Source organism: Quercus suber, unplaced genomic scaffold (genome assembly GCF_002906115.3).
Source record: "Quercus suber isolate HL8 unplaced genomic scaffold, Cork oak 2.0 scaffold_353, whole genome shotgun sequence".
In the NCBI taxonomy this organism is placed as follows: Eukaryota; Viridiplantae; Streptophyta; class Magnoliopsida; order Fagales; family Fagaceae; genus Quercus; species Quercus suber.
Genome location: NW_027069805.1, coordinates 163,174 through 177,863, shown reverse-complemented (window position 1 = coordinate 177,863; position 14,690 = coordinate 163,174).

Genomic DNA, 14,690 nt, shown 5'->3' with positions numbered 1-14,690 from the left:
AAAATTTAGATATCTAATTTGATTCCTAAAAATTTAGATACCTAATGTTGTATACACGTCTATTGCTTTGATTGCTTTTAAATAATATCTACAATTCAATTTTTTTGTTCTTTATTCTTCAAAGTATTTAAATTTGGGTTTGTAGTAGAAACCTAGACCTAGAGTTTAAAGTTGAAATATCTGAGAGAGGGAGGAGAGAGAAGATAGTGGAGGTTAGGGTCTGAAACTAAAGTACAAGGACATTAGTTAGTTTTTTTTTTTTTTTTAATAATTATTTTGTATAAAATATTAAAATATAAGACCTACCATCAATTGAAAATTTATGAAATAAAAAATTGGACATTAGTTAGTTTTTTTTTTTTTTTTAATAATTATTTTGTATAAAATATTAAAATATAAGACCTACCATCAATTGAAAATTTATGAAATAAAAAATAAAAGAAAGTTGGGATAAACGTTCCAAGAATGGTAATGACATGCTTGAATTTGAGACTTGATAAAAGTTTCTTTTTAAAACCAAAATGATGTAGCATGTTTTAACAGTGGCGTCAATCCTTCAATCGCTGGGTAACCTTTTTAGCTTTTCTTTTTCGGTAACAGAGCTATTTTAGGGACTGCATTTTGTTTTTTTCTTTATATCAGAGGGGGCAAACAGGTTAAGCATTTAATAGAGTGTTTGCTCACTTCTGCAGGATGTTACTATGAACTTATTTTGGGTGGAGTCAGAGGGGGCAAGTGCCCCCCCTCGACCCCCCCTGACTCCGCCCCTGCCAATAATAATAACAATAATAATAATAAATTAAAGAAGAAGAATAAGTAGTAGTAAAGAAAATTCTTATTAAAGAGCGTGTGCAGGGTAGTAACATAGATATATACCCGAAAAACATTGTCAGCAGCAATGGTAGCAGGTTTGAGAATGTTTGTGACGATAGCAAAAAGCGAGGCAACATCGAACTTTTCGGCAGTATGAATTCCGGGAACACTAATTTCTTTCTTGATCTCATCGTCGGTCATTTGAAACGGCTTCTTGTTGCAGGCCATGGCTACACTGGGTATTACAAAACAAAGTTAGAAATTCAAGCTAGAAGAGAAGGGATAAGTTGGGTTGTTTGTGGTAATGGTGTGGTAGAATTAGATTGGCTTATTGCCCTATTTATAGGATTCTAGCTTTGGGGGGGCTAAAGCATGAACTGATAAACCCTAAATTGTTTTATGTTAAAAGGTGATTATTGTATTTCTTTTATTATTTAATATACTAACTTTAACTTTTGCTTTCTTGGCACCAAGATACATGTGGGAGTATTATATGTGAATGATGTTGGATGACCCTGGTGGATAAAGCATTGGAGTGACAGCCATTACTTTGAAGCGTGGTCTTAGGAGTAGAGAAAAAGAGTTGGAATGTTTGGAGAAGTAATGTCTCCAAGGCTTTGATCTCTCTGGCGGTCATATTTAACTAGTTTTTCAAAATTAAGCTAATTTTAGAATGAATTTTCACAACTTTCTAGTCGTAAAATACATTTAAAATAAAATAAAAATTCTGGTTTTTGTTTGGACAGAAATCCTTTTGACTAGAATGTGTTTTCCTAATCTACATTTCTGGAGCAACAAAAATGTGACTTCTCAATTTTCACTAGAGTAATTGGGATACAATGACTGGTTACTCATGCGAGAATGTGTCTTATGAAGAGATATTTCTTTTACAATATATAAAACCCATATATAATTCTACACTTCTTTTTTTATCAACAACTTTACACTTCTTCGAACTAAAAGCAATTCTTTTTTTCTTTCTTTTTTTTTTTTTTTTTGAGAAATAACTAAAAGCAATTCCATTTAACATAATTACTTTTTAATAAATGTTTCAGCTTAATACTAATTAAACTCAAGTTTTCAAGAAAATGCCTTCTGCCATAATAGAATGCATTCCACTAGTAATCGCTCCAAACTAGAAAATAAATTACAGGATACAAAACGGACACATTCTAAAGAAGGAATCTTTAAGTTTCATTCTTGCTGCTTCTATATATTAACTTACTACAACATTGAGACAACTGTAAATACCATAATATGTTTTAAATTTATTTAGTTTTTTTTTTTTTTTTTTGAGAAATAACTAAAAGCAATTCCATTTAACATAATTACTTTTTAATAAATGTTTCAGCTTAATACTAATTAAACTCAAGTTTTCAAGAAAATGCCTTCTGCCATAATAGAATGCATTCCACTAGTAATCGCTCCAAACTAGAAAATAAATTACAGGATACAAAACGGACACATTCTAAAGAAGGAATCTTTAAGTTTCATTCTTGCTGCTTCTATATATTAACTTACTACAACATTGAGACAACTGTAAATACCATAATATGTTTTAAATTTATTTAGTGTGAAAACACTGTAAAATGTACGACACTATGACTACTTTTTCATATATTATTTTGGTAAATTGAAATTGGAACTTTTTATTAAAGTGAAAACTGTCTTCTGTTTTAAGCAAATTGACTATTAACAAAATCTCTTTGAAGTTCAATCTTCTTCTTTACTTTTTTCCCTCTTTCTTCTTCTTGTTTTATTGAGTTTTTCTCTTTTGCTTTGGTATAATATTCGATTTAACAGATTTTATTTTTTATGTTCAAGGGTTCATTATGTCTGTCATTTTCCTTCAACAATCCTCTTCTAGGGGTCCATTGTACCGACAAAACCTATTAAAAAACTCATTATTATATCTTTGATAGAAACATAGTAATAATTCGATAAAAAGGGAAGGAAAAAAGATACACTCAAAGTATTTATCCTGCCTCTTTTCTTTTCCTCTTAATCTCCTCAGTTGTAATGAGAAAACTTTAAAATAACTTATTATTCTATCTTTGATAGACTCAAAAATATTAATTCATCAAAAAGAAAAGAAAAAGAAAAGATAGACTCAGTTTTTGTTTGGAAAAAATTATTTTTGCCAACTTATTTTACTATTCAACTTATTTTTGCTATTATTCATAAGTTTCACTGTACTTTATAATACTATTGATGAGTCTTACTGTACTATTTCAGTTAACTTTTATCTTTATTTACAATATTTTCAATAAAAAGTTTCAATTTCACTAAAATAAACGGATCTAAACGAAGCCTCAATGTATTTATGTTGCCTCTATCATTTTTCTTAGAAGTATTTACAGGTCGGCCGGCTCGGGTTTGGAGTGAACTCGTGACTAGACCGCCATTTGCATTTGGATTTATGAGCAGTTTCGGTCGGATTGGCGGTTGGCCAACACACTCAAATTCAAACCTGCAACCAAACATAAAGAGTCCCACACCAGTAAACCGCAAAGACCAAATTGTGACATCAGCATCGCCACACCCACAACACAATGATCCAAACCCACTTCCACCAACATACTCAAAAAATACCCATGGCCAACTATTATACCAAAACCACCAATAAATTACAGAAAAAGTGAAAACAAAATGAGAGGGGAGAGCAAGAGATAATGGGGAAGGATGAACAGATAAGGTTGGAAGTAATAGGGTAGTACATGTCTAATAATGGCAAAGTGAGAATTTTTTAGGCCAATCATGTAAAGAAGCGTGAAAGATATATATATATATATATATATAAAACAAAAATCAAAGGAAATTAGTTATAGTCGGTCGGTTTGGTTGCAATGGATTTCCTTAACATACAACCGACATCTGAACCAATTGTTATCGGGTTTTAACAATTATACTCGCAGTCGACCGAAATTACATTTGAAGCTTACCAAATCTTATCGGCTCAGTTTGAGCGGGTCGGTTTTAGTTGGGATCGGGTTAACTTCGACACCCAGTGATTTTCTTATTCTTTTTCCTTTTATTCTCCCAAGTTGTTGGCAACAAGACTTAAGGGTATATTTAGTAGCTTTTTTTTATTTTATTTTTTTTTCTCAATTTTTTATTTTCAATGACAATTTTCTGTTTTTATTAACCAAAAACTTGTTTGGTAAGCTGAAACCATTGGAAAATTGAAAACATTTTTCCTTTCCAATTTATAAAGAAAAATGAAAACGACCCTTTGTCTGTTTTCATTTAGCACGTTTTTTAGGCTTATAAAAACACAGACAAAATGGTGTACTTTTGCCAGTTTAACGAACCAGAATTCTGGTTCGAACCAATGCAACAACATATTTTGATTTTTACCCGTTCTCTCTTCCTAATTTCAGATTACTATTTTTCTGTTAGCAGATCGGCACTATGTTTCACAGTTTTTGGCAAGCCCTCTTCTTCTTCTTCTTCGTTTCATCTCCTACACCTCCATTTCGCCTCCTACTACTCTAGTTCAATTTGTTTTCTTTGCATTGTTTCATGTTCCTCTTTGGTTTTGTGAGCCCACTTGACTAAGCATGCTGGAAATGACAAAAACAATAGTTGGAAAGCTCTAGGCCCTTTTTGGTATGGCAACTCAAACACATGTTTTTAGTTTTTAAACAATATTATATGTATTTTTACATACTTTTTCACTCACACGTATTTTTACACATATTTTTAAACAACAAAACACATGTTTTTAAGTAGATATACCAAACACCCCCCTAAACTATGTTGCTTTCAAATGGCCCCCTCTAACAACATGATGTATCATATCTCTATTTATTTATTTATCTTTAATTTGTGCTTTTCCCCCCATTATCTGAATTACATATTATTGTTTTATATTCTAAAAGAAAACGTGAATGTTCTTATTATTATAATAATTACTGAGTAAATATTTGGATTTAAGATTTATATATTAGTTGAAATATGAAATTATAATATTAAGGTTTCTAATAAATTATATGGCCTTTGATCAATAATATGTAAAAAAAAAAATTATATGTAAATAAATAGTGGTAACTTCGAAATGGTATACTGAAATAGAATGGTATTGAAATATTTCATTTCAAAAGACAAACCGAAATAGGCACTCAAACAATATGTATAACTTTGGTGATGAGACCATGTTGCACAATTCATAACTTCATTTGGATGGCAACAAGAATGATCATTTGTTTACTCAATTCAATGTTGATGACCTTATGGTTAATGGTGAAGGTAGAAATAATTCAGGTGAGCCATCACACACAATTGACTTAATTGATTAAGCTGCTAAAGCTATGGAAACTTAAAGGGATTAGATTGCATAATTAATGTTGAATAATAATAAGCAACATTGATATGTTTGAAGTTCGTGAACCATTGGCATCCGGCAAAGGTGGTGGTGGGGTAGTGCGAATGTGATGGTTTTATTATTTTTAAGTAATTGAAATAATAAAATGCATAAATTTAGCATTTAATTAAATAAATGGATATGTGATATGTTTTTATTTGATAGATATGTGACATGTTCGTGAACCATTGGCATCGTGCAAAGGTGGTGATGGGGTAGTGGAAATATAATTTTTTTTTTTTTAGGTAATTGAAATAATAAAAAATATAAATTTAACATTTAATTAAATAAATAGATATATGACATATTTTTATTTGTATAATATATGGTGGAAAAGGAAAAATAAGACGAGAAGATTTAGACTTCTATTCAATGTAAATTAGGTGAAAAAAAAAAGCACCATTATATAGCTAATAGTTGTCATTTACTCAAAAACAAAAACTGAAGAAAAAAATAAAACTCCTTGCAGCATCATCGTTGCTTAGGTCACCACCCCGATTCATTGTGTGAGCCTCACGTTGTCCACTCAGCTCTAGTCGGCGACAGGAAACCCACAACAAGGGTGTCTGACAACTCTAGCCTCCGCTCAGCTCTAGTGGTATCTCTTTTCCTATTCTCCTCTATCCCCATTCATTTTTGTTTTAGCCTAGGAAGTTCTATCAAGGCAGGAAAACTTATCTCAACAAAATCAAAGGTTTCAAACTGTACAAAGACCACGGTTTATGTCTATGCCTTCCCCAAAAGCTGCTTCATGGTCATCACAAAGTAATTTTGCTAACAGAGATATAATTAAAAAGAAGCTATATGCCACAGAATTGGGAATGGTTGGAATACTAGGATCCTTGAAGATCCGTGGATTCCTACTGAACCAAATTTTATTCCAAAGTTGAAGCATGGGGCAACTTGTGAAGTTCATCTATTGCCTTGGTATCATAGGCAATAGATCTAGATTTTTTATTATTATTAAAATCGGCAAGTGGGTTACAACTAGTTTGCACTGACTAATTTTTTCTCCCCTGAGAGAAGCAGTGACTTCCTTTTTGATTAGGTTTGATGCATATTGAAAATTTCTTTCTTCGAAATACTAAAGTAAGTTCATTACCTTCACCCAAAAAAAAAAGAATGTTATATTTTATTTATATTCCAAATTTTATCATATTGATTGGCTTATATTATCTAGATTTTTTATTATTATTAAAATCGGCAAGTGGGTTACAACTAGTTTGTACTGACTATTTTTTTTTCTCCCCTGAGAGAAGCAGTGACTTCTTTTTTGGTTAGGTTTAATACATACTGAAAATTTCTTTCTTTGAAATACTAAAGTAAGTTCATTACCTTCACACACACAAAAAAAAAAAAAAATGTTATATTTTATTTATATTCCAAATTTGATCATATTGATTGGCTTATATTATTATATTATATGATACTAGCATATGGAATTATTATAGAGAGCCATTCAATTCCACAATTTTCTTAAGACTACATAACTAGATTATAAAATTTAATTTAGAATTTATAGTTGGTGTAATTTATAGAAAAATCATCCACAGGTTCATATTCATCTATGAAGAGAAAAAGTTTTCAAGATTTAGAGGTTATCGCTCATTCTAGATTTCAAATGCTGAAATTTTAGATGTTGAAATCCTAGAAAGACCTGAAGTTGTGAACATAAAGAAATAATATATCTTGTTTTCTTAGAATGTGATCTTGGATTACAACATCTAATATACACATTAATCGACTTGATGAACATTTCAAACTTAAACCATATCAAAGAATCAATTATTATTCTATCGTTTTCTCAAAAAAAAAAAAAATCAATTATTATTAATAATTTCAGTAGCATAAAAGAAGGTAAGGTAGAACTTTGTTGAGTTAAAGTTAATTTATGAAATAAAAGATTGTTTACCTTTTTTTAGTCATGATTTTTTTTTTCAACTTAATAATTTTATTATATATAGTTTGGCTCCTTTAGGAAAAAAATTCCTAACTCTGCCATTGCACATACAAGAACTAAAATACAAATAAAAGAGTGGTCTCACTTGAAGATTCAGTCTCTTATTTCTTGGTTTATCCTATTGGTTTTTATTGATTAAGAATTTTCTTTTCTTCTAATGTTGTATAAAACAAAAAAAGCATATGAAATAATTTTTTTAAATGTCATGTTAACATGTGCGCTTAGAGAAATGGTTAATAATCTATCTTGTTAAAGTTTTGACAATTTTTTTATGAGAAATGAAAAAAGTTGTCAAAATATTAATTTTTTTTCTTTTCTCATAATTTTTTTTTTTAAATGGATTATTAGTCATTACCTTAAAAGCATCCATTAGTATTTCATTTTTTTTTTTTAAGAACTTGTTTATGTTAAAAGGTGATTGTGTGTAAATTTTTTTACTATTTAATAGAATATATTACGCTAACTTTAAATTTTGCATTCATTACTCCAAGATACACGTGAGAGTATTAGATTATATGTGAGTGAATATATATGAGAATGAGGGTAGATGTCCGTAGAGGATAAAGCATTGGAGTGACAGCTATGCCTTTGAAAGGTGATCTTCGGAGTAGAGAAAAAGTGTTGGAATGTTTGGAGAAGCCTGTCTCAAAATGCCCATACACAATCGTAGTGGATAGTTTTCATCTCTCTGACCGGCAAACACCCAAAAGAGTTAGTTTTTCACAATGAAACTAAGCAAACACCCAAAAGAATTAGTTTTTCACAATGAAACTAACTTCTCAATACACTCAAAGGGTCGATGAAACCGAAGTTTAGGGTATGTTTGGTAGTAGTTTTTAACAACAGTTTTTAATGTTTAAACTTTAAACAACAATAATACTTTTGACACATATTTTTATAACACTTAAACATATAGTTTCACAACATTAAAAACTGAATAACAATACTTAAATACTACTACCAAACAAACCCTTACTTGTTAGAAATAAAGCAACTCACGAACGAGTTTAGCAAAAAATAAAGCAACCCACATGGTAGTAAATGACCCAACTGGTAGTCTGCCCTACTTAGGCTTTAAAAAAATGCGAGATGTTTCGGAGGAGGGGGGCAATTGATCAAATTCAGCTGAATTTGAACAATTTAGCTTACTTTGTAATATATTCGAAGGGGGAGACATTTGGGGCAGGGGAGCCCTGAACCCGGGCCCCAACGTGATTGAGCGTATATTTTAATATGGATTTTTTGTTTTTTAGCAAACTTTAATATGGATTTATGTATTAGGTCTCTCTATTTCACAAGCAGGACAGATTATGGCATATAGTATAAGTTTGGTATCCTATAGTTTTTTAGTAGCATATTTGCTACATACAAGATAAAAGATATAAATAACTTAGTTCAAAACATCTAGGCCCTCATCAAAAAAAAAAATTCTAGGGCCTATTTGGTAATGTTGTTCTATAATGTTATTTAAGTTTTGTGAAAATACGTATGTGTGAAAAAGTATTGTGAAAATACATATTTTTTAAATAACGAAAACTGTTGTTTAAAAAATATTAACAAACATGCTCCTAGTTTTCTTAAATTTTAAAAAAGAAAAGTTGAGACAAAATACAAATTTTTTTTTTTTTGCCAATTGGACATGTAATATATGAAACTTTTTGTTATATCTGAAGGAAGGCAAAGAAATGAAACAGAGGAAATGACAGCATTTTATAAGAACAAGACAAAAAATGCAAATGACATCGTTTGCTTAAGTGAGAAGAGAGAAATTGCGAGAAATGACACCGTCTCATTTAAGTGATAGACACGTTCAACACGTGCGAGAATTGGAAATCTGGTTTCACAAATTGGCAGTTCTTGTGTACTGTTACACATTATTAGTATTTAGTTTTCCCACCCTTTTCTCCGTTCTTTGTAACTGCTCTGTTTTGTAGTATAGATAGTAGAGCTTGTAATTATTTCATTCACCCTCTCTCATTCTTTCTTTGGGTAATAAGAAATTTTAGTTTATTTAGAGAGCTTAACAAAAACTTTAAACTTTTTGTTCAATTCACTTCTTTTTTTTTTTCTTTTTTTTTCTTTTTTTTTTTCTTTTTTTATGTATATCATTGTTGCTTTTGAAATATTGAGAATCTTTTGTTTTGACTATTGCAGTATTGCTATTTTTTTCTCTGATGGTTGTCCAGATATTTTTCTTTTGTGAAATAATCTAAACAGATTTTCATCGTTCAATGGTTTAGTTTATTTATTTATTTATTTTCTTTCTAGCAATTCAATTGTTGTAACAATGGAGAGGAGGATTCAAATCCGGATTCTCTAATAAAGGAAACCAAGTTATATTACTTACAAGACTTTTATTGTTTTAATTTATTTTTAAAAGCACTCAATTAAAGTACTAAAATTATATGGATAAATATCATTAAAGGCCTTTCTACAGTGTCTCCAATGTTTTTAACGTAAGATTCCCACACTGGATATAAGAGCCCAAATATCCCAATACAAAAACTGGCCTTAAAGACCCACAGAAAAATATATATGGCTGCATTATTGGGCCCAATAAGCTCAAAGTTTGCTTATCTCACAAATCAGGCGTAGAGCCCATGGCACTCCGCGTCAAATCTTAAGAGCCCCATTCCCATAAAATGGGACACCCAAAGAATTAAATGGGCCATCAAAATATAAGGCCCAAGTTCGTCTCAAGCACAAAAAGGTGAACCCAAGGAAACTATAGAGCCGACTGAGTAAAATAAAAGGGAAAGAAAAATGGAGCAAAAAGAGGAATGGAGTGACCAACTCTGGACCTGTTGGATGCTAACTAAGAAAATCAATCCAGAAAATTCAAAAACACATTCTTATAATTTCTAATCCGACTATCTTATGACTGGTAATGGGAATAGATCCAACACCTATATTTTCTCCACTCTACAACATATTGGGAAATCAGAAAGGAACATCATTTGCATAGGTTTTGACCAAAGCTCGGAAAAGCTATGGTCAAACTCCAAAAGGACTTGAAACTTGCCATTTCTCCATCTTCTCTAGTAGCTACGTTAGTAGCATACGATTTGTTTGTTTTGGCAGATAATATTTTGTGCATTTTCTAGTGTTTGATACTATGATATATTAGAAAAATCTAGTTAACAAGAAACTTCTGGTCTAGTTAACAAAACATAATGGAATTTGGCAAAACATTACTTTTCTGCCCCAAAAACTGAAGCTGCCGGAGTAAAAACATTTTTCGTGTATATATATATATATATATAAACCTTATATAATTCGCTTCCATAACATCATAACACACATAAACCAAATATCTTTAACAGGCATTGTATGCAGATCATTACTAATATATATATCTTAACATAAAATGGATATTCTTCGAAAATTTTGTTGTGGGTTGAGTTTGCACTTTCAGTGACCATGAAACCATATTTCCCAATTTCATTGTTTTGTAATTTGTAGGCCGATTGGCGACAAAATACGTAAAGTAAAACCAAACGGACCTATAAAAGAAAATTTCAATTTCAAAACTTTCTAGGACAGGAAAAAGTTTATCCTCAAAATGATATGAAGTTTTTTTTTTTTTTTTTTTTTTTTTTTTCAATACACTATGCAGTGATTAAAGAAACTATCCATATAATTTTAGTCACAAGAAATCTTTTTTGAGAAAGCAGTCACAAGAAATTTTTAATGAGTTATGTGACTTGTTCAAATAATCTATACTATATATTAGCCTTTGAGCATGCGCTCTCGTGCATATTCAGAGGCTCTTCTATTTTTTTGTAAATATTAATAATTTACATCTATTATAAATTAAGATTACTACATTTTCTAATCACAAAAATACCTAGGCATGTGATGAGTGTTATGCATTTGTACCATATATTAAAATTATTAACCTTTCTCCACGCATAATTAGATCCCTAGGTTTTTTTGTGAATGGAAAATGTAGTAATTCTAAATTATGATGGATGCAAATTATTAACTTTTTCTTTAAAAAAAAAATAGAAAAGCATCTGAGCAAGTGCGTGAGCAAAATAGCCAAAATAGGAGGGCTACCAAATTAACCAAAATGTGTAGTATAGCATAGGTAGGACCAAGTTTAGAAATTACAAATAAGAAGGCCATGGTGTTTGTAGATAAGCAAAATAAAGCTATGAAGGAGGATTTTTTTTTTTTTTTTTTTTTGGGGGGTATCCTTTTTTGGAAGGAAACGAAAGATGAACTTCAAATTACATTGTTTGCTTTGATGACAAGAAGAGAGGGATACATTTTTCAAATGTCAGAATTACCATAACAATGAGAATAAACAAGAGAGTATGTTAGGTTCTAAGATTTTAGGAATTAATGTATTAGAACTTCACTTTGTATTGGTTGGCAAACCATGATTAAACTATAAAGTCTATGTTTAGGCTTGCTCAAAGTTTGGATTGATGTAAAGTTAGAATCGAGTAATTGCAGGAATTACTATTCAAAATCTGCAAGGCCCAATCGATCGAAAGTCATGCATCAGTAATTTTTCTACAAAATTCTCAAACCAACCCAAGTCTATATGACGTGTAGGGTTAAGTGTTTCACTCCAACTATAAAAGGAAAAACCCTAACTACGTTTTAAAATCTTTGTTGAGTTGTGTGTTGAATCTTTTGTGAGATTTGACAGGTGTTTACCTTCATACACACACATAGAGTTATCAAGATCAAAATTCATGTCAAGAACTTGATGATTGCTTGAGTTGCAGAATAAAGAATTTTTAAGAAGATCTGAAACTTTTGAGTAGAGTCTCAAAGTCGCAAGTAGGAGAACTTGTAGTTGCTGTAGATCAAGGAAAAAAGTAGTCCATAGACTCGGAGCTGTCATGTGGTCATGGTAGTATATTTTTTACACAAGGTAGCAATAAGATGTTAATGGTCTAAGTCATATTGTACAAACTTCAATTCTTTCATAGTAGATCTGTTTTTACCTTGAAGATAGCTAAGTTAAATCATCTCCAGGTTTTCTTACCTGTTAGGTTTTCCTGAGTCATCAGATTTGTGTGTTCTTTATTTTCCACATTATATATGTTTTACACATATTGGTTTAACCTAGATCTAATTAACAAACTTGTTAATTAACTTGGCTTAATATTAGGTTAAACATATTGTGTTAAGGGATCTAAAAACTAACATAGTAGGTGTAGCAAATGGAATGGCTTTCAGTTTAAAGTTTGAATTGTTTCAGTTGGGAATGAAGAGGGGAGGTGTTTTAGGAAATTATTAGGTGGTCAAATACTACAACATGTAACCCTTCTTTAATTAGAATGATAAATCTCACTAATTAAATTATGTGATTGGAAGAAGTATCGCATCCCTATACTTTTGAAATACTGAATAATTATTCAATATCGCATCCCTATAAGTACTGAATAATTATTCAACAAGTTATTGTCATGTATTAACAATAAGAATATTAATATAAATTTTTTCCAAAATATGTGTATTGATACGAGGTTCAGATTGACCCACAAATGGTGATGTGGTCTTGCTTGCATTTCACACGCATATGTAAGATGCCTACTGGCTTGACGTCCTTCCGCATGACGGCTTAGATCGACAAGGCTGAGAGAGAGAGAGATAAACTAAAATATTAGTAAAAAATTATTTGATGTTGCTACATTACTGTAACTTCTGAAAATTTTGTTGAGCTGCTGGCGAGTTTGTTGGAGACCCAAAAATGGTTTCACTAACCAAAATTTATAAAAAAAGGATTTTGTTGAGCTCATCGTGGATGCTCTATATCTTGACTTTACTATCCTCAATATCGCTTGGCGAGATTGTAGGACATCTTGTAATGCTAATTTCTGTTCTTACCAAGTTCAAAGCTTAGTGATCCCATTTTTGGAACTGCAGCATTAGAATATGGTATCTTGTTTCCATATGTGTTCGAGTACTTGATCTTTTGTTATTTTCACACTCAATACCTCAGATCAAAACTTGTCTTATACAGTTATACACTTTCCAGCTACATTTAGTTTGCAGTTTGCACTGATCTAATGTCGTTAATTTGATCCAGATTTGAACAAAATAATATCAAACTTTCCTTTGTGAGGGTGGGGCGGGATGAGTGTTACAAAACTATGGGTAGAACTTACCCTTAAAAACCGGTTAAGCTTATAAATAAATGGTTAAGTTTATATTTAATTCATGTGGGACATTAGCATTATAATATACCACCATGCTTCGTAGCTGATGTCCACAACAGCTCACTCTAACGACACTAACCCAATGGTAGCCCTTTCTCTTTTGGTGGCTCTACTCATTTATTAGTTATTTTAATCTCGCCTTTAAGTCGCCCCTTCCAGGATTTAACAACAAAGCCACAACTCATTTGATTCCATATTCAATGAGTTACGCCCGATTACTCAATGTGGTGGTTGGCTTTGATACCAAATGTTATAAACTCATAGGTAGAACTCACCCTTGAAACCGGCTTGTAAAGGGAGAGTGCTCAAAAGTTTATAAATATATGGTTAAGTTTATACTTAATCTATGTGGAATATAAGGATCATAACAATAAGGCTAAATCATATGTGCAACATGCCTTCTCTGTGCCGAGGGGAAAACCCGTATGTGGCATGAGCATGACAAGTTGAGGTGGGGGAGGGTGTAGGCATTTTGTCATCGGCAATAAAATGACTTCAATAGTAATGAAGTAGAGATAAGAAAAAAATAGGACCAATGGTGAGACTGTTGATAAAGAGGGATGTTGGGAATTTAACCGAAATTCCAACCTGTGAGAAACAAGAAAAAATAGAGAAAACACACGTCAAAGAAAAACAATCACACACACAAGACAGTATTTACGTGATTCGGCAATTTGCCTACATCCACAGAATTGCAGAGATTTCACTATTATTAGAGAAAAAAATACAAAGTGCGGCTACAGTGTTTTTTTTTTCTCTCTCTAAAACACAACAACACCCAAAAAACAAACCTTAATCACAAAAACGGCTTTTATATCCTCAACTCCATGAACTAAACCTCAAAAAATCTCCTATTAAAAATTACGCAACATTATTCGAGTCGGGTTGAGTCGTCAACCGGATCAAACATAAACTAGGCTCCACAAAGCCCAACAGAGGGACACTTTTAAGGATGGTAATAGAATATTTATAAAATAAATTAAATCATTAACAGGAATGTATAAAATATTAAATATTAAATGATAAATATAAATATAATTAATTTAAAAGAGTAAAACTTAGTTATAGTTTCATAGATTTAGTACCAATAAATTTAATAATGTTGTTACAAAAACTTATAGTCATACAGTTGAATTTAATCAAAAAAACCAATAGTACAATTAGGGGTGTCCAACCCAACTCGGAACCCGACCAACCCAAGCAACCCGCCCGAACCCGAACGGCAACCACCCGAACCGACCACTCCGACAGTCGGTGACGGGTTTCCGCGCCCAAGACCCGACGCCGGTAGGTCGAGTGGCGGGTTTTCTTCTCCAAAACCCTAGCCACCCGACCCGACCGACGTTACATACAAATCCGGTGATATTCAGGGAGA